The sequence below is a fragment of the Ictidomys tridecemlineatus genome, chromosome 2 (assembly GCF_052094955.1).
Source record: "Ictidomys tridecemlineatus isolate mIctTri1 chromosome 2, mIctTri1.hap1, whole genome shotgun sequence".
Taxonomy (NCBI): Eukaryota; Metazoa; Chordata; class Mammalia; order Rodentia; family Sciuridae; genus Ictidomys; species Ictidomys tridecemlineatus.
In genome coordinates, this window is record NC_135478.1 from 108,341,346 (window position 1) to 108,366,345 (window position 25,000).

Below are 25,000 nucleotides of genomic sequence, written 5' to 3' on the forward strand. Positions count from 1 at the left end.
AAATGAGAAAATGGTGCTAAAATGAGAAAAAAATATATAAACAAAGGTTCAAAGCAAATATTAAACACTAACTCAAATTATTTTTTTCTGGAAATAAAACAATGCTTTGGGCTGGATTTTTCAAGAGAATTCTGAGCACTGACTGGGAAGGATGAATGGTAAGCGATATCCTACGGACATCTGGCCTTTAAAGAAGAAAAATCCTTTGTTGCATCCAGAATAAAGGAGCAAATGATGTATGAATAAATGTCAAGAAGAAACTCCTCACCCTCTTAGTGAGAAACCCTCTTCACCTGAGGAAAATAGAGCAAGATACTGAGGAGTCTCAAGGGGAGTGGGGAGCCATGGATTTGATAACATCCAAGCTTCTTTATGAGAATAAATGCCCAGATATCCAAAGCATCACGGAAGACCTCCAGTAATATTGCTCCCATTATTGAATTCAGGCAATAAAAATTCCTATAGTGTCTTTGATATGACAGATTGTGAGTGCTAAATTTTAAGTTACTGTGTTCAATTAAGAGAAAATGAGAAACATTTGTGGTGCTACAACAGGAGAGGTGCCCTGGCCCTGCCTGCCTCCGCCTTCAGTCTTGCAAGACAGCTCCGTCTAGGTAGGGTGGCCAGAGAACTTTGGGCTGCTGCGTTTTTGGCCTTGGGCCCTGTGCTGGTGCTCTTGCAGAGCTGGATGCCTGGTCTCTAGCAGAGGGTGGCCAAGGCTCCACCCCCAACCTGATTCCTCCTCTCTGGCGACAACTGCTGGGGCAAAGGGTGGAGTGAGCTGCAGATCCTGGAATATGGTGGGGGAAATGGAAACAGAGAAGCTGAAACCCACCTAAGATTACCTGATGCAGCTAAGGAACAAGAAGCTCTTGAGCAGGCTGCCTAACTTCTATGGGATCTTCAACCACCTCCAGCGCCTGCTGGAGGAAGAAATTATCAGAGTATAGAAAGGCATGTACATACTGAACGGCAGTACAGAGAAAATGAGCGCAGAATTACCTGTTTTGCTGAGAGACCTACCGTTCAATTAGAAGAAAAATTTATGTTTCTGTGAAAGAATACCCACATTTTAATTTTGTTAGAAGAATCTTTGGATCCAGAGGACTTACAACTAAACAGCTTGAAGCAGAAATTGTATGTAAAATAATGGTCACATTCTATATCTTCTTCATTCGCTTCTTTCACCTTTTGAGATGATAAACCCTTTTCTACCTTACTATCTATTTTATCCTCTTAAATAACCCTAGTTTTACTATCTTTTTTCACTGATTGGTTTGTATAATGCCCACCCCATCATTAATAGTGTTGCATTATGGTATTGCTGTTGATACCATAGATAACACGTTTTTCTATTTAATACCAGATATAACACATTATTATTATTGTATTTACTGATGGCATTGCTGAGCCTACAATTTCAAGTTATGAACCATACAAAACTTGGTATTTTGAAGGAATAAACAAAATTGAGAAAGGCTTAGCCAAGATAAGCAAAAGAAAGGAATAAAGTTGACATATTAAAATCTGAAAAATAAGGAAATGTCACCATTGACCCTACTGAAAAACCAAGGATCATCAGAAAGTATTTTGAAAATGTATATCCCAATACACCACAAAATCTTGAAGACATTGACAAATTCCTGGAGACATACCACCTATTCAAATAGAAATAGGAGAATAGAGAAAAAAATAAAAATCTATTTCAAGAAATAAAATTGATGACAACATCAAAATACCACCAATGAAGAAAAGCTTGGGAGCAGATGGATTCTCAGCCAAGTTCTACCAGAACTTTAAGGAAGAACTAACACCAATTTTCCTCATTTTTTCCAAGAAATAGAAAAGACAGAACTTCTCCAAACACATTCTATGAAGCCAGTGACATTCTCACAACAAAACCAAACAAAGACACATCCAAGAAAGAGAACTTCAGACCAATATCCTCATATCATACAAGCAAAAATTCTTAATAAATTACTGGTAAATCACTTACAAAAATACATCAAAAAGACAGTGCACAATGATCAAGTGGGTTTCATCCAGGGATGTATGCTTAGATATATTCTTAGAACATATGGTAATCAATAAATGTAATTACCCACATAAATTAATTTAGACAAGAACCACATGATTTTCTCAATAGATGGAGAAAAAGCATTAGGCAATATACAACATTCAAACATGTTCAGAATTTTGGAAAAACTAGGGATAGAAGGAACATACCTCAACAGTTTAAAAGTTGCATATGACAAACCCAAAGCCAACATCATTCTAAATGGAAATTAACTGTAAGGATTCCCCCTAAAAATAGGAACAAGAGAGGAATGCCCACATTCACCACTTGTATTCAAAATAGTCCTTAAAAGTCTAGCCAGAGCAATTAGGCAAGAGAAGAAAATTAGATGAATAGGAAAAGGAGTGCTGAAAGCATCTCTGCTGATGACATGATCCTATATTTACAAGATCCATAAAAGTCCACCAGAAAATTTCTAGAACTCTTAAATAAATTCAGCAAAGTAGCAGGATACAAAAATCAATACCCATAAATCAATCACATTCCTACACTACAAGGATAAATCAGCTGAATGTGGAATTAGGGGAACTTTTCCATTCATAAATAGCCTCAACAGACAATACTTGGTAATCAAACTAACAACAGAGATAAAAAACTTCTACAATGAAAACTATAGAACACTGAAATAGAAATTGAAGTAGACATTAGAATAGGGAAGAAGTTCCTTGTTCTTTGAATAGGCAGAAGGAATATTGTCAAAATGGCCCTACTACCAAAGCAGTATACATTTTCAATACAATTCCCACCAACATTCCAATAATGTTGTTCATAGGAATAAAAACAATCAGTCAGGAAATTAATGTGGGAAAAAAGAGGCAAAGAATAGCCAAAGCCACTTTTAGAAAAGCAAAGCCGGAGGCATCACAATAACAGACTTTAATTATACTCCAGAGCTATAGTAACAAGAATAGCATTGTGTTGACATGAAAATAGGAAAAAATGATCAATGGGATAGAACAGAACTCCAGAGACAAAACCCTATCAAAACAGTTAACTCCTACTAGACAAATATGCCAAAAATGTACACTTGATAAAATATAGCTTTTTTAAAAAAATGATGGTAGAAAAAGTGGAAATCCACATATAGAAGAATAAAATTTAACCCTTATCTCTTGTGCTGCACAAAATCAACTCAAATTTCAATAAAGACCTAGGATTTACCCCAGAAACCATGCACCAACTATATAAAGGTAGGTCCAACATCCAACATATGAGGTCAGGAACATAAATGATTAACAACACTCTTACATTGCAAGAATTAAAACTAAAAATTAACAAATGCTGGCTGGGATTGTGGCTCAGTGGCAGAGCGCTTGCCTCACACGTATGAGGTGCTGGTTTCCATCCTCAGCACCACATGAAAATTTAAAAAATAAAGTTAAAAAAATGTGATGGCATCAAATTAAATGTGATGGCACAAATTATAAAGCTTGTTTACTGCCAAGAAAATAAGAGTGTGAAGAGAGTGCCTACAGGATGGGACAAATTCTTTACACCTTGCACCTCAGATAGGGTAATACACAAAGAGTTCATAGAATTAACTGCAAAACCTTCCAATAACCCAAAGAAAAAAAATGGACAATGAAACTAAATAGATACTTCTGAAAAGAAGAAATACAGATGGTCAACAAATATATAAAAATGATCAACATTTTGAGCAATTAGACAAATGTAAATTAGAACAACATTTGAAATTTCATTTTATTCCAGGAAGAATGGTAATTATCAAGAATACAATTAACAATATGTTGGTGAAGATTTTGGGAACAGGGTACACTCAAACATTGTTGGTGGCCATGAAAATTGGGGCAACCATTCTGGACATTTATAGGCTTCCTCAAAAAACTAGAAATTTGACCCAATTATCTCACACCTTAGGCATCTATCCAAAAGATTAAAAATCAGTATATTAAAGTGATGCAAGTTTATAGCAGCACAATTCACAATTACTTACTATTGTTTTAGTCACCTTTTTTACTTTTGTGACTGAAAGACTTGAAAAAGAATAATTATAATTGAGGAAAAGTTTATAGGAGGGCTCACAGTTTGAAAGGTCTCAGTCCATCATCAGTCAGCCAGCTCCATTCCTCAGGATTCCAGATGAGATAAAACATAATGGAGGAAGAGTATCAGGGAGGGAAGCAGCTCACATGATTGACAGGAGAGAGAGAGAGAGAGAGAGAGAGAGAGAGAGAGAGAGAGAGAGAGAGAGAGATTGATTTGCCAACTGCAAATATATATCCCAATGCTATGCCCCTAATGACCCACCTCTTCCAGCCACACCCCTCCATTCTCCAATTACTACTCAGTTAATCTCATCAGAGGATTAATTAAATGATTGTTAAGGCTATTAGAATTCAGTCATTTCCCCTCTGAATATTCTTACATTTTCTCACACATAAACTTAAGGGGATCACCTCACATTCAAACCATACAACTATGGAGCCAAACTAGGTACCTTTCAACAGATGAATGGTTAACAAAATGTGGTATAGATACACAATGGAGTATTAATCAGCCATAGAAGAATGACTTTATGTCTTTTGCTGGTAAATGAATGGTATTGGAGAATATCCTGGTAAGTGAAAGTTTAATCCCCCAAAAGCCAAAATTGAAAAGTATTCTCTGTTATGTGGAAGCCGATGCCCAACCAGTGGTTGTGGGTAGAGATTAGTTTAGTAGAATGTACAAAGGGAAATAAAGAGAAGTGAGAGAGAAGGGGAAAAGGAAAGACAGTGAAATAAACCTGACTTAAATTTCTCACGTACTGACATGAATACACCACATTGAATCTCAACATCCTGTAAATCCATAAAAACTTAATGTAAAAAATTACTATCGGCAAGTGGCAGAAAGTTTAGGCAAGAGAGGTGTGGGTAGGGAGAAGGAAGAGGAAGGAGAGGTACCACATTTTTAATTACAACAAGATATTTTCCATGCCTGTATTATTATGTAGAATGAATTCTATTGTCATGTATAAATAAAAGGAAGCCATATAAAAAAGTAATAATACGTTTCAGTTGTGCCAGCTTGGCCAACAGTGATGATACTAATGAGAAGGAGGGTACAAAGGAGAGTGTGGCCAGTGGATAAAGAAAATTTAAAGAAAAAAAACTTAGAGAAACCTGTGGATTAGAGAAGAAGAGTGATTTTAATTGTCAGAATCAGCTGGCAAAGTTGTTCAGTGAAAGCAAATCTATGGGTAGGAAGCATTCTGTACATGTAAAAAACCCTCTTTGATGGGGAAATTGGCTGCCACATACAATGTAGCAAATAGAGATGTAATTGGGAATTCATAAAGGAACTTACTAGCAAGTGACTAAAAATGTTCCTAGAGCTTGCCTGAACCAGTAAAGCTGACTTAAATAGGCGCAAAGGGAATTTTACTTGAGTACTTCAGGCTCTGGATCATGAGAAAGTGCCCATTGCTGCTGGTGCCCCATAATACCTACTGGGAAGATTCCTACTGCCACAAAAGAGCATCTGAACCCCATGGCAGATACTCAGCACTTCATATTGATAGCAGAGAAGGCAAAACCTGTGGATGTTTTGTCTGAACACCCTAAAATTTAATTTTATCAGAGGTCCTATAAATCCAGATGTTCTCCACAGCAAGCAGGTGGGGGTGAGTGGATCAGTGCTCAAACTCAAGCTCACAAAATTCTAAACTTCAGTCAAGACTAATAACTGGAACCCAATAACTGGAACCTCCAATAAAAATCTCTGTATTACTCCTGCTACAGAAAGACACAATGTATCAGCACCCCAGTTGTGCTAAGCCACCCTATACTAGGAGAATAAAAACTGAGATCTTCTACAACCAACTTTGCCTCCCAGCCACAATAGCTGGACTCTGAGTGAGAAACACAAAGTCATTGGACTGAAAAACCCCTAATCCTCAACCCAAGGGTTACAAGTTAACACAAAGAATGAAAATCCACCTACTACCTTAGTGGAAATAAGCCCTTTATTTCTCAGTAAAATTTCTCTCTCTCTCTCTCTCTCTCTCTCTCTCTCTCTCTCTCTCTCTCTCTCTCTCCTTCTCTCATATTTGCCTTTTTTCATTTCTTTTCTCCATACTCCCATTTTTATTCTTTAATTCTTTTTAAAATGTTACCTTTGTAAACTTTTTCTAACATAACTTCATCATATTTTGTTAATTTTTACCACTATATGGTAAAATCATCGTATGATTTTGTGTGTTTGTTGGGTATGTGTATGTGGGGAGTTATTCTCACTTTGTGAATAGGCTCAAACAAATATATGTGTATTCATGTAATTTAATTTCACATTAATAGTTTCATTTGCACTTATTGATTATGAAAACTTGATTGGACCAAGATGCGGTTCAATTATACCTGGATTCAAATTGTTTTGCTCCTACAGTTACTGGTTAGTTTATGGCTTGGTTCATGGCTCTTGTATCTTCTAACTTTTGCCTCTTTCCTGATAACTTCTAATAATAGTTCAAATTCTCTGACATCTTCTCCATCCTATTTTCTCTTAAGGAAGTATAATTTAAATAAGTAGTAGAATTATATAATTTGTATAATTTTTACCCCATCCATGTTGCTCTGATTATTAATATAGTAGAAGACAAAGTAAACACAAGATACTGAATGTCCATATTAATATTATTTGAGAATAAAAATTCACAAGATCAGTGCAATAAAAAGTTGATTGTGCCACCAGATAAATAAGGTTGATAAATCCTTTGCCAAGCTAACCAAAGAATTATAGGGAAGACATAAATTAAGTAAATTAGTGATGAAAAATGTGATATCAACACAGCCCCTTCTGAAATCCAGAGGATCGGTAGAAACTATTTTGATAATTTATACACCAATAAAGTGGAATATCTAGAAGACACTGACAAATGTGGAGACATATATGACCTGTACATGTTAAACCAAGAAGATAGAGGAAGCCTAATAGACCTATCAAGTAATGAAATGGAAATAACAATTGAAAGCTTTCCAACAAAGGAAAGCCCAAGCACAAATAGATTCCCTGCTGAGTTCTACCAGACGTTTACAGAAGAACTAACACCAGTCTTTGTCAAATTATTCTATGAAATTGAATATGAAAGAGCAGTGCCAATTACATTCTGTTAATCCAGTATAACTGTGATATTAAAACTATAAAAGATGCATCTAGGAACAAAATTCACACACCAATATACTCATTGAATATAGATGCAAAAGTCTTTAATAAAACATTAGTAAACTGCACTCAAAACCATATTAAGAAGACTGTACACCACCATCAAGTGGAAGTGGGTTTCATCCCCGAGATGCAAATATGTTTAAACATGCAAATTAATAAATGTAATTCATCACTTTTTATGATTTACATATGAAAGTTCCTCAAAAGCTCATGGGTGAGACCATGTAAGCAAATTGGGTTATGGGAGCCTTATCCTACTCAGTGAATTAATACCCCGAAAGGGATTAACTGAGGAGGGTGTGGCTTAAGGAGGTGGGTCATTTCGGATGTACATTTGGTTATATGTTTTGTCTTGAAGAGACTCTCTTTCTGCTTCTTGCTATGCTCTGAACTACGTTCATCCACCATGCTATTCTACCATGATGTTCTTTCTCACCTCAAGTCCTGTGGGATAGAGCCAGCTGTCAGAGGACTTAGACCTTCAAAAACATGAACCCCCCAAAAAACCTTTTCCTCCTCTATTTTTCCTTGTCAGGGTTTTGGTCCAAGCTGTGGGGAAAAAAAAGAATGCTAACACACCATAAGTGGAAGTAAGAACAGGAACCATAAGATCATCTCAATAGATGCAGAATAGATCTTTGATGAAATTCAGTAATCATTCATTTAAATTATGTTGGAGAAACAAGGAATAGAAGGCACTCAAACTCATAAAAGCTATTTATGACAGAGGCAAAGTCAAAATCACATTGAACAGAGATAAAAATTAAAGGCTTTTCTCAAATGTCAGGAACAAGACAAGAATGTCCACTTTTATTACTTCTATTTGACATACTTCTCAAAAGTCAAGTCAGAGAAATCAGGCAAGAGAAGGAATTTAAAGGGATACAAATAGAAAAATAAAAAGTCAAATTACCTCTGTTTTGTGATGACATGATCCTATATTTAGAAAACTCCCCCAAAAAATTCACCAAAAGAATTCTAGGCCTGATAAATTTAGCAATCTACTAGGATATAGGATCAAAATTCATAAATCAATAGCATTTCTATAAACCAACAAAGATTCAGCTGAAATAGATTTTAGGGAAACCATCCCTTTCACAATAATCTAAAAAAAAGCACCTGACAAGGGGTAAAATAGCTTTAAAATGAAAACTATAGAACACTGAAAAAGAAATTGAAGAAGAGCACAGATGATGAAAAGGCCTTCCACGTTATTGGGTCAATAGAATTAATAATATGAAAATGGCAATACTACCAAAAGCAATATCTAGATGCAATAACAATCTCCTTCAAAATACCAGTGAAATTCCTTAGAGTATTGAAAAATCAGTCCTGAAATTTATTTGTAATAATAAAAGATTGAGAATTGCCAAAGCAACTCTAAGCAAGAAAAGCAATGTAGAACACATCACAATACCCAATCTCAAATTATACTACAGAGATGAATAACAAAAACACATGGTATTGGCCTCAAAATAGATATAAAGATCAATGGAATAGAATATAGCACACAGAGGCAAAACCCACATACTTACGGCCACATGATACTTGACAAAGGTGCCCAAAATATATGTTAAATAGGAAATAATGGTTTAAACCAATGGTGCTGAGAAAACTGGATACCCAAAGAAATACTGGCAGGGATGTGAGAAATAAGGTACACTGACACATTGTTGATGGAACTGCAAATTATTACAATGACTCTGGAAAGCAACACGGAAATTCCTGAAAAAACTGTGAGTGGAACCCATATGACCCAGCTATTCCACTCTTTTTGGCTTATTCAAAAGAATTAAAATCAGCAAGCTTTAGTGATACAGTCATTTCAATGTCTGTAGCAGGCCAATTAATAATAGATAAATTAGGGAATTAACAAATATATCCACCAATAGTTGATTGCATCAAGAGCACAAAACTAAGTGGTAAATAGATCTTAATTTTAGAGCTCAATTTGCACACACCAAACAAAAGAAGAATTGAAATCTGAATAAATTAGAATCCTTATTGAAACCTTATGGACACAATGACTGGATTTCCATAGTATCTTTGTCTGACTTTTCTTTCTGGTAAACACTATTTGGTGGTCATAGGTGGACTCCTTTGGACCAAGGTCTGTGGAAGTCTTCAGGATGTTTTAACTTCTGAAAACCCTTACATGGAAAGCAAGAGAGCCTGGCAAATGTGATAAAACAGACTTAACGGTTGACAACATGCTGGCAAGAAAACATAGGGTCATCAATAATAATTCAAATAACAGTTCAAACAGCTTTAATTGACATGTGACAATTGTAAATATCCAGGAGTACAATTTGAACTTTGAATTCAAATATACATTATACAATAATAGCATACTCAGCAACTTAGATATTTGTATTTTTTTCCCAGTGACAATTCTTGTTTTTTTTTTTTTGACATCAAGAACATTCCTATGTTAAATGAAATAGGTCAAGCACAGAGAGCACAAATGCTACATAATCTCACTCCTTGGTGGAAGTTGAAAAATTGATCTCATAGAAGGGGAGAGTAGAGTATCAGTTACCAGACTATGGGAGACAATGTTACAAATAAATATTAGAAAAAAATTCTGGTGTAGGTTTTGCTGCCTGTGGCCAGAGTAAATAATAACACAATCTATGTTTCAATAAAGTTAGAAGAAAGAAATTTGAATGTTATTAGAATTCATACTTTTGAACTCAGTTTTTACCACTGGGGCAGCAGAGCACCTGAGGCAGATTTGGGCTTTAGGATGATATTGCAATGTGGAGCAGTCTAAAACCCAACAGACTTTTGTGTGCACAAACACCTTTATTAAGGTGAAATCATAGAAAGGCAGAGAAAACAGTAACCAAGAGCAGAGTCTGTAGGCACGTAGCTTATGTTCAAATCCTATCTCAAAGCTGTACATACCTGTGAGAGTTAAATAAACCTCTCTGTGCCTCAACTGCTTGTTTGTAGATACAGAAGTGTTCATTTGATCCATGTAATGGTATAAGGCTGACAATGATCACATACAGGCAACCTTAAGAAGACTGGTGCTTCATATATGTGTTAAAGTGTCCTGTCATTAAATGTGTGGAAGAACAAGCTCAATCTTTGACAGTGTTTGAACAGAGAGGAGTCTAGCAGATGTCATCCTCTAGGGCAGTTGATAAAGAAAGTCTATTCTTCATCCTCTACAGGTGGATATCTGTAAAGCTCATGAAAAATGTTATTTTCTGTGACCCCATATCAGCCTGGAGGGATGGGTAAAGCACACTCTGTAACCCACAATTTTGAGTTTAGGCATTTGAAATTTTTTATGAGTGGTAGATGTGCTACAGTAATGTATCTGTTTACCTGGGACTAATTGATATCTTAGGACTATGAACCCAGAACTCTTCTCTTTCTCAAATACTCCTCCCCTAAGGCCTCCTTGGTAAGACTGATGTCCCAGAAGGGTTGACTGAGCCAAGAGAAGGGCACAAGTCATAATCTAGTCTCCTGCCTCTTTATTATAATTACTGGCCCCAAATATGATTTCATTCAAATGAATTCTATCTGAAGGTCAAGGGTAAGGTCCACGCTTGTGGCCAACCTCTCCAGTGTATTTTCACTGGCAACTGCCTTCCTGATGAGCAGTTGAAAACCCAAATGATCAGAGCCCTGTGTGGCTGGTAAACTGTTTAGAACTCAGGACATTCTAAACCAACTGCCACTGGATAGCTATGCCCAGAGTTACATTTCCATCTGCTGGTCACTGGATAAGCTGCTATGGTGAATTGAGGAAAATGGATATTCTGGGTTGATGCTTTGGTGAATCATTGTAGGAGGTGACTTGCCCCCAGGTCTGCAGACTAATATTTTCTGAGCCATCATCTCAGCACCTGGATAAAGGTTTGTTTGAAAACCTGCTGCACATGCACCAGTCTGATCAGGCATATTCTTTCTCCTGAATTTCCCTATCCCTTCTTAGATCCTGCAGGGCCAGTGGCCAGAAATTTATCTGCCTTAGAAGAAACTACCCATAACTACAGCCTGTGAAACTGAGAGTCCTATGTGGACTTTTATCTGAAGTCCACCTAGGCCCTCATTATCAGATGTCCACTTCACTTACTTCACGGTGCTGTCCTCTGTTGCCTCCTTCCCAATAGCTTCCAAATACCAGGGATCATTTAGTCATAGACCGCTTGGAACCAGCATCTCAAGCCTTTTATTTTTCTATAAATGTCCTCATTTAGATTTCTCTAACATTAGTTTTAGAGGTTCACATATTTAGAAGAGTTTGACCATTTATTTCCCTTTCATGGGATATCTATTGCCATAATTAGTATTCATATTATCTTTTTTTAATCTCATGGAAACAAGGTGGGTGTTTTTCACTCAAAGATGGCACAGGATATTGGCATTTATTCACTCAAAGATGGCACATGATATTGGCATTTATTCAAAGATGGCACATGGTATTGGCATTAATGTCCATTTTACTAAATTTAGGAAAACATTGAAGGGAACAACCTGGATAGAATAATCAAATATATAAATCACAAAATGCTTAAAACTCAGCAGAGAAGATTGAGTGTAGGAGATGAAAAACATCAAGAGGGAATATGTTCAGTAAAAGTTAGCTGACTCTTTGAAGAAATAGCCATCAAAATATCAATGCCAATACTTTCACCACAGAAATTTAGGTTTTCTATCACAGACTACTCTAGGTAAGAACCTGAAAACCTTACCCCTTATCTCAAATTCAACCACTCAGCACAGCAACTGACAGTTGGCATGGAAGGTAAGATGTGCATCCCACATTACCATGATGACTAGTCATTTTAGAATTTTCAGCATGAGCACATGCCACATTATGGGATGCTGTTGTTCTCTTAAATGTGTATTTATTTCACATATCCAATTGTGTTTTTCAATAGTGTATTTTTACTCCAACTAAATTCTAGACTCACATATTAATATATTTTGTTAATGTTCTACCAGAAATGTTCTACCACCTCCAAATATTTTCATAATATTTGAAAATTATTAAAGGTAAATGGTAAAAGGGAGGTAAAAGGGAGGCATAGGTACCATTTTGAGAATCAGAAGGGATTCCATTCCTGGTTTGAAACACCAATCCTATCCAATTCCCACTATTTGCCACTATTTGTGAATCTTCAGACATTTCTAGAGAGAAAAATTTAAAATTAGTCTTTTTTATTTTATTTTCATTTGAGAAAGTCTTTTCTTAAATATTATTTGTCAACTTATTACAAGTTCTCATTTCTCAGAATCCTTAGGAATATGCATAAAATATAAATGGAATAATTAAATCTAATAGTTAAAATCCTCAGTAAGGAAAACAAAATCAATGTCAGGTTATTGTTTGCAGTAAGAAATGGAAAATGTTTTCTCTGATATAAGGTGACTGACTCAGTGCAGGAGGGAGAGGGATCAATGTAGAAAGTCACTTTGCATTCAGTTCCAGGGCTGTAGAAAGGATGTTTCTCATGTTCATAAATCAGATAATGGCCAGAGTTACTCTAGGTCATGGTGAAATGATACAAACTTCCTATTTTTTTATATATATAAGAGAACTAGAGCCCAAGCTGTGGGTTACTCTATAGATGAACCCAAGGATGGTGCAGTTCTCCTCTCACTGCCCCCCCACAAAGGCCTGTGCACACAGTTCCTTCTTTCCACCCAGGACCCAGAAACACTGAGGAAATTCATATTCCATTTGCACCTAATATTGTGGTGCTCCTCTGACATCAATGGTTCTCAGCCTTTAAAAAATGTAGGGTTATTTGGTGATCTTTCACAAAATATATGGATGATTATTTCACACCTGCCACAGGAGATTCTTAAACTTAATGTATGCATAGTACCTGGGAATCTTTGTAAGAATGCAGATTGTGGATTGGGAGATTTCAGAATTGCTGTTACTTCTAGTTTAGGGACATCATGTAGAATAACAAATTTTATAGCAACAGAATCTGAACTTCTCTCTGGTTGAGATGCTCAGAATCTAATGTTAAATCCCCAGCTAATTCCAATATGCAGTTTATGTTGGTACCAACTTCACTGCATGACCTTATCCCAGGTTGGAGAGTTTGATATGAAGATCAATGGGATTGATTATTCCTATGGATGTCAGATGAGTTGAACACTCTGGCCTTTTTGTTTTGGTACAAAGAAAACCCTGACTACTTAAAATTCTATTATACCCCATAACTCTGGAGGGAAGTGACACATGAGTGAAGAGATTATGGCAGGTCTGAACAACAAACTGCACATGTTCTAGGGTGGTTGATTCCCATGATGGCCTCAACATGCTTCCTTCATTATGGCATCTTCCCTGACACACAAGATTTCTTCTCATCCACAATGAGAGAAGACTTCTGACTCCTGCATGGAGTGTGGAGCATAGATTAACTTGTCATGTCCATGTTTGAAACTTTCTTTCTTCTTCCTTGTCAATATAGATTCCTCTTATTTAACCTAGTAAATTGTAATCAGGCACTGATCAATCACCAGATAGCTTATTTTGGGATATTTGTGAAAATGAATACAGGTGGTGAATCATTAAGATTTGGTTCCAGTGGAAGGTGATTGGGTCATTGGGGATACCACCATTGAAAGATTAATGTAATCTTCTCATTACTGGGTTAGGGCCCTCAAGAATGATTTGTTATAAAAATAGAAAACCATCCCACTAAATCCTTCTGGCTTCCTCTCATCATGTGATCTCTCATTATTGCATGGGCACCACACTGATGTCCTCCATCATGTTGTGATGTAGCCAGGATGGACTCCATCACAGCCAAGCAGATGTCAATACCATGGTCTTGAAATTTTAGAACTCTCTATAAATTATCTAGCCTCAGGTATTTTGTTGCTGTAACAAAAACAAACTAAACCAAAAGACTACACAAGATCACTCTCTCTGTCCTTTGAGTTCTCAAACTATCTGACTTCTGTGGAGTCAGAACCCTCCCCCCAAAACTGTGGGATTATTTTAGAGAATTTCCATTTAAGACAAAATTATTAACATTCCAGTTGACATTAATTAAAACTGATTGTATATCTGAAGTATGTATAATCAGCATGAAATCTAAAACACACATAACATATTTTCTTTGTGGGAAGGTGTAGTGGGGACTGAATTCAGGGCACTCAACTGTTCAGCCATATCCCCAGGCCTGTTTTCTATTTAGAAACAGGCTCTTACTGAGTTGCTTAGCACTTCGCTATTGCTGAGGCTGGCTTTGAACTCATGGTCCTCTTGCCTCAGAGTCCCGAGCCACTGGGATTACAGGCAAGTGCCACCATGCCAGGCTACCCATAATTCTTAAAGGGTATTAGAGAAATACTCTAATAGGAAGAAACATACCCCAAGGAAATGCACAGAAAAATGGAAATAGTTTGCTCATTGGGAAAGCTGGAAGGGAATGCCAAAAGCCAGGGTATTCATCAGCAGATGGATTATTTGACTCTAGAACTGACCTTGGAACCCCCTGAGTGTTGGTGAACACGCTGGTATGCCAGGAGGTGGTATCCTATATGCTCATAGGGAAAGGCATGAAAGTTCTGTGACTGGGACCTTCATCTTCCATTGCAGATTTCACCCTATGAATATCCTCTATAATCATCTTTGGAAGCACAGTGTTCTTCTGAACTCTGTTGTGGGTTTCTAGTAAATTACAGAATTTACTGAAATTCTGAGACCACTAATTATGCCTGAGTCATTAGAAAGTAAACTATTGATCTTAGCCTCCTTTTCCATTTCTCAAATTTATAGTCTATGTCAGTAGTGCAGGTGAAACTGGAACCCCTAAATGTGGCTGGTATCTGAAGTTAAGGGCAGCCTTATGGAAGGAAGATTATGTACTGACATTGTAGGGTCCAAAGCAAGCACTGGGTGTTGAGTGTCAGAATTGTATTATGGCTGACCCAGTTGTTATACGCCTATTCCCACAAACCCAGTAAGTCTGACTCCTGTTATTTTGTAATATAAGGAGAATATGAATCTAGAAGAAACATGCTCACAGGGAAATGTAATCACACTTTCCAAAACACATTTTCTCATCAGTTAGATTGTCTGCAGCAAGTGACTGATCCAGCATATGATGTTTTTTTGATCTTGAGGCCACATGCAATTACAGATAGAGAAACGTGTTGAGGATCCGATAGTGGTTATCCCCTGTTTGGACAGGTCTTGTATTTTCTGGTTGACAGTTTCAAACATGATGAGAAACAGTAGTTAGTCAACAAAATCAGACAGCAAGAGGACAGAGAATCTCTCATGCCCAAAGACATGACCTTTCCTGGAAGAATGGGCCTCTCACATATATATTCTGAAGAATTTATATCTCTCACATCTTTTTGGTTGGAAGCTGCTGTGGATGGAGGGTGTACCTTGAAGAGAAAGATCTTTGCATATGCCAGGGTGTCCTCTATGGTGGTTACAAGTCACCACCATATGACAGATTATATAGCTACTATGAGAATGAACAGATGAGTCCATCTCTCTGTCCTTCCCTTCAGGTCTTCTTTCCATCCATATACCTTGGCCCAGAAACCACCAGGAGAGCCTGTTCCTGCCAGTACCAAATCCACTCTGGTCCACCCTCTGGGGAGCCTGGCTAGATGGAAGGCTAGGTGGCCATGTTCTATGAGTTGGAGACAGAGAATTGGTAGGTATCATTGGGGCCTAGAGTCATCATCATATATAATAACCAGCACAGGGGAATGATCTGGCTTCTTCTGGTACAGTGCTAGCATATTCATATCCAAAGGTTATAGAAGGCAAGGTGGAGATGACCCAGAGCTCTATGTCCTGAGGTTGACAGCACAGCTGGGCTCCCCTAAGACTCCTTTTCCCCATAGAACTTTTGATTCTGTGAGTCTTTGGAGATTATGCACATTACTCCTTTCCTTGAGCTCTTCATTGGGGGCTTCTGGGGAACCATCTTACAAGCTCTGGAGGTAATATATTTTGAGAGGAAGAGATGGAGGTCCAACTTTTCCTCTAGCTTCTTCTCTGGTCAGAAAATAAAAAAGCTTGATCTCCAAGACCCATTTGCCTTTCAGTGATTTCATGATCATTGTCCCATCCATCCTGCATTGAGGTGTGTCCTGGGCCTAGGTAAGCAGGGCTGTGGAACTTCCAAGGGTCTGGCCATGGACTGAACTCTCCTGAGACCACTAATTATGCCTGAGTCATTAGAAAGTAAACCATTGATCTTAACCTCCTCTTCCATTTCTCCAGCCATCCAGGTACACTACTGTCCCATCAGTGTCACATTCTTTATAATATGACAGTGTGTCAGGACTTTGTGAAATCAGTTAACATATGACACTTTTTTTGATAAATATTCAGGTGCTTCTGTGGATTCACCACATCTTCTAATCTCGTTTTATGATTGGTGATTGCTCCCTTCTTCAACAGCCTCCTTCCCACAGTAGACAGGCAGCTGCCACTGGAATGTATATTTATTGCTTCAGTGTTTTAAATAATTAATTTGCCAGAAACAAACTGCCTGAGGAAAATGCTAGTCCACCTGATCTCTGAATTTCCTCAGTGTTGGGTTGTATAGAGCTAAGCTGTAGAGTGTGTTTTGGTCAGGGTTCCTTCTATCCAGGAGGATAATGTTACTGAAATATCTAGAGTCCAATGGTCAGAGAATTGACCTGAAGCAGATAACAGTCCATGTCATTGTATAAAGATTCCTAAATGAGGCTGTTTATTCAGAGACAAGGTTATATGTGCCTACTCTGCCCTCAGACGCTGCATCTGATTATAGGAGCTGTAGTTCTGAGGACAAATATTTCTGGAGGTGGGAGAGAGGTAGAGAGGAGGTACAAATGTCACCAAGAGAAAGGAATTAGCAGTGACACCATTGTTGAATGGTGAGCATGTGCCTTGAGAGGGTCAGGAGGCCCAGACAGCCATCCTGTTTGAAGGACATGGTCCTCAGCTCCTTGCTTTGTCATTCTGAGCTCCCTTCTGGAACACCTGGAATTTTGGTTTCCCTGCCTAGTTTGACACCTTGGATCAGTTTTTTCCAGTACATTTTCTAGGTAGTCTTCTCATGAATCCTAATTCCTACTCATGCCTTCAGCCCTAAGACATTGACACTGTGAGCCTGACCCTCATTGCAGCCCATAGATAGAATGGATCATCCTGATTTCCATTTTAAAGACTCTTCCTGGACACCTGTTGATCCAGGGGCTGGCCTCCCTCTTGGGATCCCCCAGGGCAGACCCAGTCTGCTTTCTGACTGTTCCTTGCTACAGTTTTTCCACCTTCTGCTGGTAGAGGAGCCTCACAAATTGAGCATCCCTCTCACAGGTGAACCCGAAACTCCTAGCACCTGTAATTCTGTGTACAGAGAGTCGACACTGACTCCAGAACACCTGCCCCCACCTATTCCTGACCAGAATAGAGCGAGGCTGCATCAGATGTACACAAGTGTATGATGTAGATGGAGTTCTTTTTACCTAGTCCAGGGAAAGATTCCCATTATGGTGTTTTGTTTTCTTTAGAGAAAGAGGAGAAAGATCTATCTACAACTATTCTGCAAAAACAAAATTTCAGAGAAACATGAATGGTACTCTCTGTGGAGCCAAACTCCTGTATATTCCCTGTCAGGTCTGGCACTACCCTCCTTGGCAATGTGAACAGTAGATGGGTTGGGGAAGAACAGGGTGTTTCTGCACTAAAGAGCCTATGGCTCTTAACTCATGATCATGATCATGGTCATCGTAATCATCATTCAAATAACATTTTTATTTCATTATAAATCTCAGTTCATGGTCCTACATCTCTACATTAGCTTTGGGTGTCTTTTTGATAAACCCAAACTCCCTGCTCCTTCAGACCTAGGGACACCTGTTCCCACAATGGAGAAAGCATGCTCCTGGCTGAGTGCTTTCCTTTGAATTTCCACAGAGACATCCCATTCAGCTGGGCCACAGTGTCTCCTCACATTGTAATATAAGCTGATCGCCACAGCTGTGGCCAAGAACAGGAGCCAGCACAGAGGTGGACGCTGGGTCAGGTACCACCATGGCTAAAGGTGCAGAATGAGCTGCAAAGCCTGGAATATGGACAGGAAAATGATAATCCTGGATTACCTGATGTAATCCAGCAGTCTGTCCAAATTCTGCAGGATCTTCAACCATCTCCAGTGGCAGATGGAGGAAGAAATTAGCAGAGTACAGAAAGACATGCACGATGACACATTAAATGGCAGTACAGAGAAAAGGAACACAGAATTGCCTGATGCTGTGCGACCTATTGTTCTGTTACAAGAGAAACCTTTTTTTGTATCTGTAAAAAGAATACCTAGACTTTAATTTTGTTGGAGGGATCTTTGGATCCAGAGTATTTACAGTTAAATAGTTTGAAGCAGAAAATAGATGTAAAATAATGTCATGAGGCAAAGGCTCAATGAGAGATAAAGAGGAGGGAGGAGCAAAATAGAGCAAACCTAATTGGGAGCATGTAAATGATGATTTGCATGTGCTGATCACTGTGGAAGATGCTCAGGGCAAAACAGAAATAAAAATGAGGAGGGAAGTTAAAGAAGTGAAGAAATGACTGGACTGGTACCTACAGCAGAATCAGCAGACAGCCTGAAAAAGATGCAGCTGATGGAGCTCCTGATTCTTAATTACACCTGCAGAGAAGCCAACATTAAATCAGAGCCCTTGCCTTTACTCTTGTGGCAACAGCCCAGTATGCTCCAAGGATCATAACTGGTCCTGGTCTTCTCCTCCCACCAACTGCCCTGAGTACTCCTACCAGCTGGCCCTACCACAATATCTTTGATCAGAAAAATACATACTTCTACCTTTCCAAATGGAACTTCTCACCAAACTGCTGCAATAGTCCCTCAAGAGCCTGAGGCTAGGTAAATCAACACACCATACAAATATCCTTACACATTGGCACCACCTACTTCAATCCTTGTACCCTATTGAACCCAGTGATTTATTAGGTACAGTGGTTACTAAACTTTGAAGGAAAAATATGTGTTTCCTTCATTACCAAAGGATTGTGACTTCAGGGCAAGCTGCCATTGGCAACTAACCTATGAACCTCTGATCTCTGAGCTCTTCACCCAGTCATGACCTGACCATGCCTGCCGGCTTATCAATTAACTTGTAATCACTTTTGCTTGTCTGTAATCAGTGCTGCAAGCTGAGGGATTGTCCATTTGTCCATCTAACTGAACAAATGATAATGAAATTGTTGTCCTCCTACTCAGCTTTTTCTCCCCATGTTAATAAAAGTGGTTCTTGAAACTCCACTGAATAGTAATAACGTATTAAGGCCCAAATTATCCTACAGCACTGATCATGTTTCAATGTCTCACCCCAGCTGAATGGTAAGAAGGCCTCCTTAAGATGGGAGACAGATGGCCCTTAATTACTCAGTGACAGAAATAGTAACTGAGAGATGTTTCTAGGAATCTTTTCTTCCCATAGTGAAATCAAGCTTTCCCTTAATGAATTGTGTGATGATGCATCATGCGTGAACCTTCTTTGGTCAGGCCAGTCATTGGTGAAGTGATTCAAAAGTATTCAAAATTTGATATTTTGTTCAGTCACTACAGTGCCCACCAAAGGCAGAAGATGCAACTTTTTTTTAATTGCCTGCTACATTTGAAGTATTAGAAGATTGTGCCATGAGAGAAAAACTTGAGAAGTTTTGAAAAGTAATGCAAAAAACAAACCTCAACACTATTTTTTAAAAGATATTTGAGTTAAAATTATAGAATCTTTATTTTATACCTCCCTCATAAAATTTTGAGAACAAGGTACATCCATTATGCATCAAACTACTGGGGAAACTGCTCAAGTATTTTTTTAAACCTCCCTGTATAGAAAAAAAAAATCATTAAGAATATAAAATCCAAACTTGCCTATTTACTGTATACATGTAAATGAAATTGTAGATAAAAGTGTAGTGCACTGAATCAAATAAACAAAAACTAGATACTTTTACTATACAAGATTACTGATGCAGATACATATGTATGTGTGTGTGTTTATATATATATATACACACACACACAAGTGTATTTTAAACTTTCAAGTGTTATAAAACGAAAAAATAAATAAACCTATTTCATTAAATGATTCTTTCTGGTGGTTGTCAAGGAACAAAAGACAAGTATTCTTTTATCTTTGTCTTTCTCTTTTATATTTTAACATATTGGAATAGGTCTAAAGGAAAGACCTTTATTTCCTTTATGATCATTTAGTCAGTGTATGGTGAGATCAGTTCTTCCCTCAGAATAAAATCTAATGTGTGTTACTCAGTCAACCAGTATGTGAAACAACATATGGGGGAAAAGTGAGTTGAGGCTTTGAATTACATGATGTGTGCCACATGATTTTGATGCAAATTTGTCAAATTTGAACTGTGAAAAAAATTGATAACTGTAACTGTTCTAATATTTGACTAGTAAGTTTTAAAAAACATGTCATTATGGACTACTTTTGGTTGATACAAGGGTCAATGTCAACCCCCCAAAATTATGTGTGATCAAAACACCAGTTGACAGACAAAATTAGAGCTTTATTCTATTTTGAGAGGGCAGATGCATTGGAATTTTTTAAAATTTGGAGATAATAGTATACCTAGCAAAAATTTTCACAAATATGATTTTTTTAAAAAAATTTCCATTCTGGAAAACAGTGGTTAGCAGGAAACTCAATTGGCAGCATCATGGTGACCTCTCCATCAGCTTGTCTCACTTCACTTGGAACCTTTTTCACTTTATGCTATGTAGTAGACAGTTGTTGTTTGTATTCAGCTAGTTTTCATTTAATGTGCAACTGCTCTGTCTTTGTGTTACACATGCTATTGTTTTGATTTATTTACAATACATGCTGTGCCATTAAGATTTTAATTTTTTGTGTTGGTTGAATAACTTGTGATACTCAAACACATGAGTTACAGTTTCAGCTTTATCTCAAATATGTTAAAACTTGAACATTTTAGATGTTTATCAAAGGTCTTTATGGGGAAATTAGATATATGAAATAATATGTGGGTAAAGTATATGAGTAATGTTGGCTCTGAACAAACTTTAAAAATTTAGTTGGCAAAATATTGTATCAACTGAAAAGAAGCATGAATTTTGAAATATGAATGCCTTGGTACTCAGTATTATCATTCTTTTTAATATATATATATATAGTTGTCAATGGACATTTATTTTACTTATTTATATGTGGCACTAAGAAAAGAACCCAGTGCCTCACATATACTGTGCAAGTTCTCTACCACTGAGCTACAACCCCAGCCTATCATTCTTTTTTAAATATTTTTAGTTGTAGATGGACACAATTTTATTTGTTTATTATATGTGGTGCTGAGGATCAAACCCAGGCTCTCACACTTGCGAGGTAAGTACTCTACTATGGAGCTACAACCCCAGACCCGGTATTATCATTCTTTATTGAATTTATTTCTTATTAAATTATATAGCTTTTAAGGCATTTTTCTGACAGTATTATGTAATTTTTGGCATGGTTAGATTGGAGTGTCCTTCGTATGTTACCATAGAGCTGACATGTGTTTTTTTGTCTAGTCTTGATTATCTTAGTAGTGTTCATGCTCTATATCCACCACAACTATCCTATTGCCAATGAGAAACAAGTCAGTTAATGTATTTATAGCCATTGTTACAAGTTTATAATGTATGTTTCCAACTTGTTTTATATGTCTGTTATACATTCAAAAATATTTTTTTCTTGATTGAGAAAAGGATACAAAATGCAAAACCACAATTTTGATAAGTAAAAATTGGCACTTATTTTCTAGGCCTTTATTATATTGAGTGTCTTGTCTTGAGATTAGTTACCTAATGAATGGATAAATAAATTAAACACTTAATGGTTTTAGTTGGGATTTTACTTGGCTTGTAATTTACTTCTTTGTTTCTTTATTGTTTCTATTAACTCACATCATTAATTTAATGAATATTATAAAACCAATCTAAAAACAACAAAAAAGCAAACTTCGGGGTATGGGAGGATAAGAGTGATGGTGATGGTGGTCACCAGGTAATTGCTTTTTAATTCATTGATTTATTAAGATTAAGGTCTAATCTTAATCTATTAAGATCAAGAACATCTACATCTATTTAGTGTGTTTTCCAATGATGTGTTTTATTTTACATAATGAGTTTAAAAAGCAACTGTTACCAAGTAAATAGAATTTAATATAAAAATTTAAGATTAAAATAAAATTATTTAACAAAGTACACATTAGTCTGTACAGTTCTATACAATATACATTGTAATCTGTTGGAACAGAAAAACCAGTTCCTGCTCCATGTCCTGTAGGCTGATTCCAGCTGTTCTTCACTGCCAGTGTCGTCTGTCCTGAGTCCTGGGACCATAATCACTGTTCTCCCAGGTGTCCTATGGAGTCTATAACAGAACCAGGTAAAAGGTCACTTTGGGATGGGTTGCTGGCCACAGAGAGTGGCCAGGACCACAATTGTCCTCAGGATATGCAAAATGAATTTGGGCCCTGATTTTCCCTGGGGTCTGGGCAGGGAGAACTAAGGCTAGTATGCTGCCCTCAGCTGAGGGTATTGTCTGTGGGAAGAGAATGTTTATGAATGTCCTCAGGAGCAAGGACATTCCCATGGACATTCACCTTCAGAACCTTCTGAGGCTGCTTTCCTAGAGAGTGAACATGAGGCACTGGGAAGGGTTCTCTAGGACATTTGGGTGTAAAGACTGAGTAGCACACATCTGGGACCCTAAGGAGCAGCACCTGTGATGAGACAGGGTAGAGCAAAGACCCTGCTCCTCTAGCCCTACCCTCTGTAGCTCCATCCTCAGAGAGCTTCCTTCACTTATTTTAACCATCATTGTACCTCCCCTTGCATGGTCATGGTTACATGCAATAGAGGCCACTTCAGTGCTCTCCTTGCTTCTTAAGGAAGCAATGGAGAATACATGCACTTATTTGACTTTTGCTCTCCTTCCCATTCCTTCCATACCCACACTTCCTCTTCCCAAACTTTTTTATTATCTTTGCTGCCTTGATCTGACATTTTAAATCAGGGATCAGGGCAGGATGCCTGGAACAGATTACTTTGGGAGAATTATGTTCTAATTGTGTAATCTTGACATAGGAAAGTAAGGGTACATTTATGCATGCTCAAAACCAGTGAGGGAAGGAAAACCCAGGTGTGCAGTGATGGCTAGAATAGAGCACCACTTGTTTATGTCCCAGGGAAGAACTCAGTCTTTCTGACCACCCCCACCCACCTACTCAACCTCAGTGCAAGGCCATGCAGTTTTTCTCAATATGATTCATTGGTGTTGCCTGAGGTCAGAGACCAGGGCAAGACTAAGAAAATTGGTGCAGACAGATTAACAGACATTAATGATACAAAGACCTCAAATATCTGAATGGGGAAAGCACCTTTAGAAATGTCATAAAAAGTGGGAAAGAGGAAATATGGAAAAGATACAAAGAGTTTCAAAATAAGAAAGGAATAAAGAAAAGACACAAATAGAAAATCAATTACTTGCAGATTTCTGGTCCTTTCTCCTCATCCTCATCCTCAGGTTCTGTTACAATGTCTTCTCTATGGACTAGGGCTGTAATGGTGAAGACGTGGCCTTGGAAAAGTGAAAGGCAGAGTTAAAGTCAAGGTGAGAACTTGAGCTGCTGCTGCTCCTGGTGTTCTGTAGTCCAAAGTCAAAGCTCTCCATTCTTCCTCTTGTCTGCACTCCTGTCTCCTGGCCTCTATCACCTTAAATCTGCAATGAGGAATAGATCTGTAATCCCAAGAGCTTTTTCCAGTTCATATTATACCCCTGTACTCAGTAGGGATGTCTGTGCCATCCTGTTCCTGCAAATTCAGATTGTTCTTCTAGTCCCATTGTTTGGGAATTAGATGAAGCCAGGAGGTGAGAAACATGTTCAAGGATGAACTTCTCCCCACTCTTTTATAGCAGAACCCAGAGGCCTATCCAGGTAGCACTGAATAAATTTTCTTTAAGTCCTCCAAATTTGTGAGTTCCTTTTAAACCAGGAGTAGACAACAAACAGAAGAGAAAGTGCTGCTATAAGAAAACAGACAGAGGGGAATTTTGAGTTCTTACACACTGGTTAGCACAAGTGATAATTGACTACATGTTTACAAAATGCCTCTTAAATAAAATTGTGTTCCACTAGATTCCTTCCATTAGGGGTCAAACCCAAAGCCCAGATCTCAATTCTTTAATGCATAATTCTTAAGACATAGCCAACAATTAAAGCTTAGCTATTTGATGCTTAGTAGAGGCAAATGCAGGACAGAGTGGGTCTTACAGTGAAGATTGTGTGTAAAAATCTGAGCAAAATGACGTATTCTTATGAATAGGATGCTCAAAGTCAGAAGGTATATTAACTGTTAATCTTATGTCATTAAACTATGAAAACAATACATTATTTTTAAAATTTCTATTTCATGCCCATTCCTCATTTTCTACAAGTGTAGGTGGATTGCACTCCTACCAGGAAACCTTTCCCATTGGCTCATACCACAAGGGCTGTTTCTACCTGCAGGCTCTTCATCTTCGCTGCTGGAGTCATAAGCTTGGCTGTAAATCCAAACTTTAGAGAAACAAACATCAGCAACAGAGTTACTTAAGATTATCTCATGCTTTCTTCTACACCAATTAAGCTCATGGTGGGTGCTAGGGTGAGATGTTGTCTGTCCCCCACACGATTGTGTGATTGAGGCTTGGTACTCAGTATGGCCATAA

General features: G+C 37.7%; 1 protein-coding gene and 1 pseudogene across 2 annotated transcripts in view; one reads left to right on the forward strand and one right to left on the reverse strand.

Moving 5' to 3' along the window:
* LOC101969513 (immunoglobulin lambda-1 light chain-like) overlaps positions 1–25,000 on the reverse strand; it is an 828,312-nt gene that overhangs the window by 539,886 nt on the left and 263,426 nt on the right. The gene's annotated exons all lie outside the window — the stretch shown is intronic.
* On the forward strand, positions 798–19,304 carry LOC101961472 (KH domain-containing RNA-binding protein QKI-like; annotated as a pseudogene).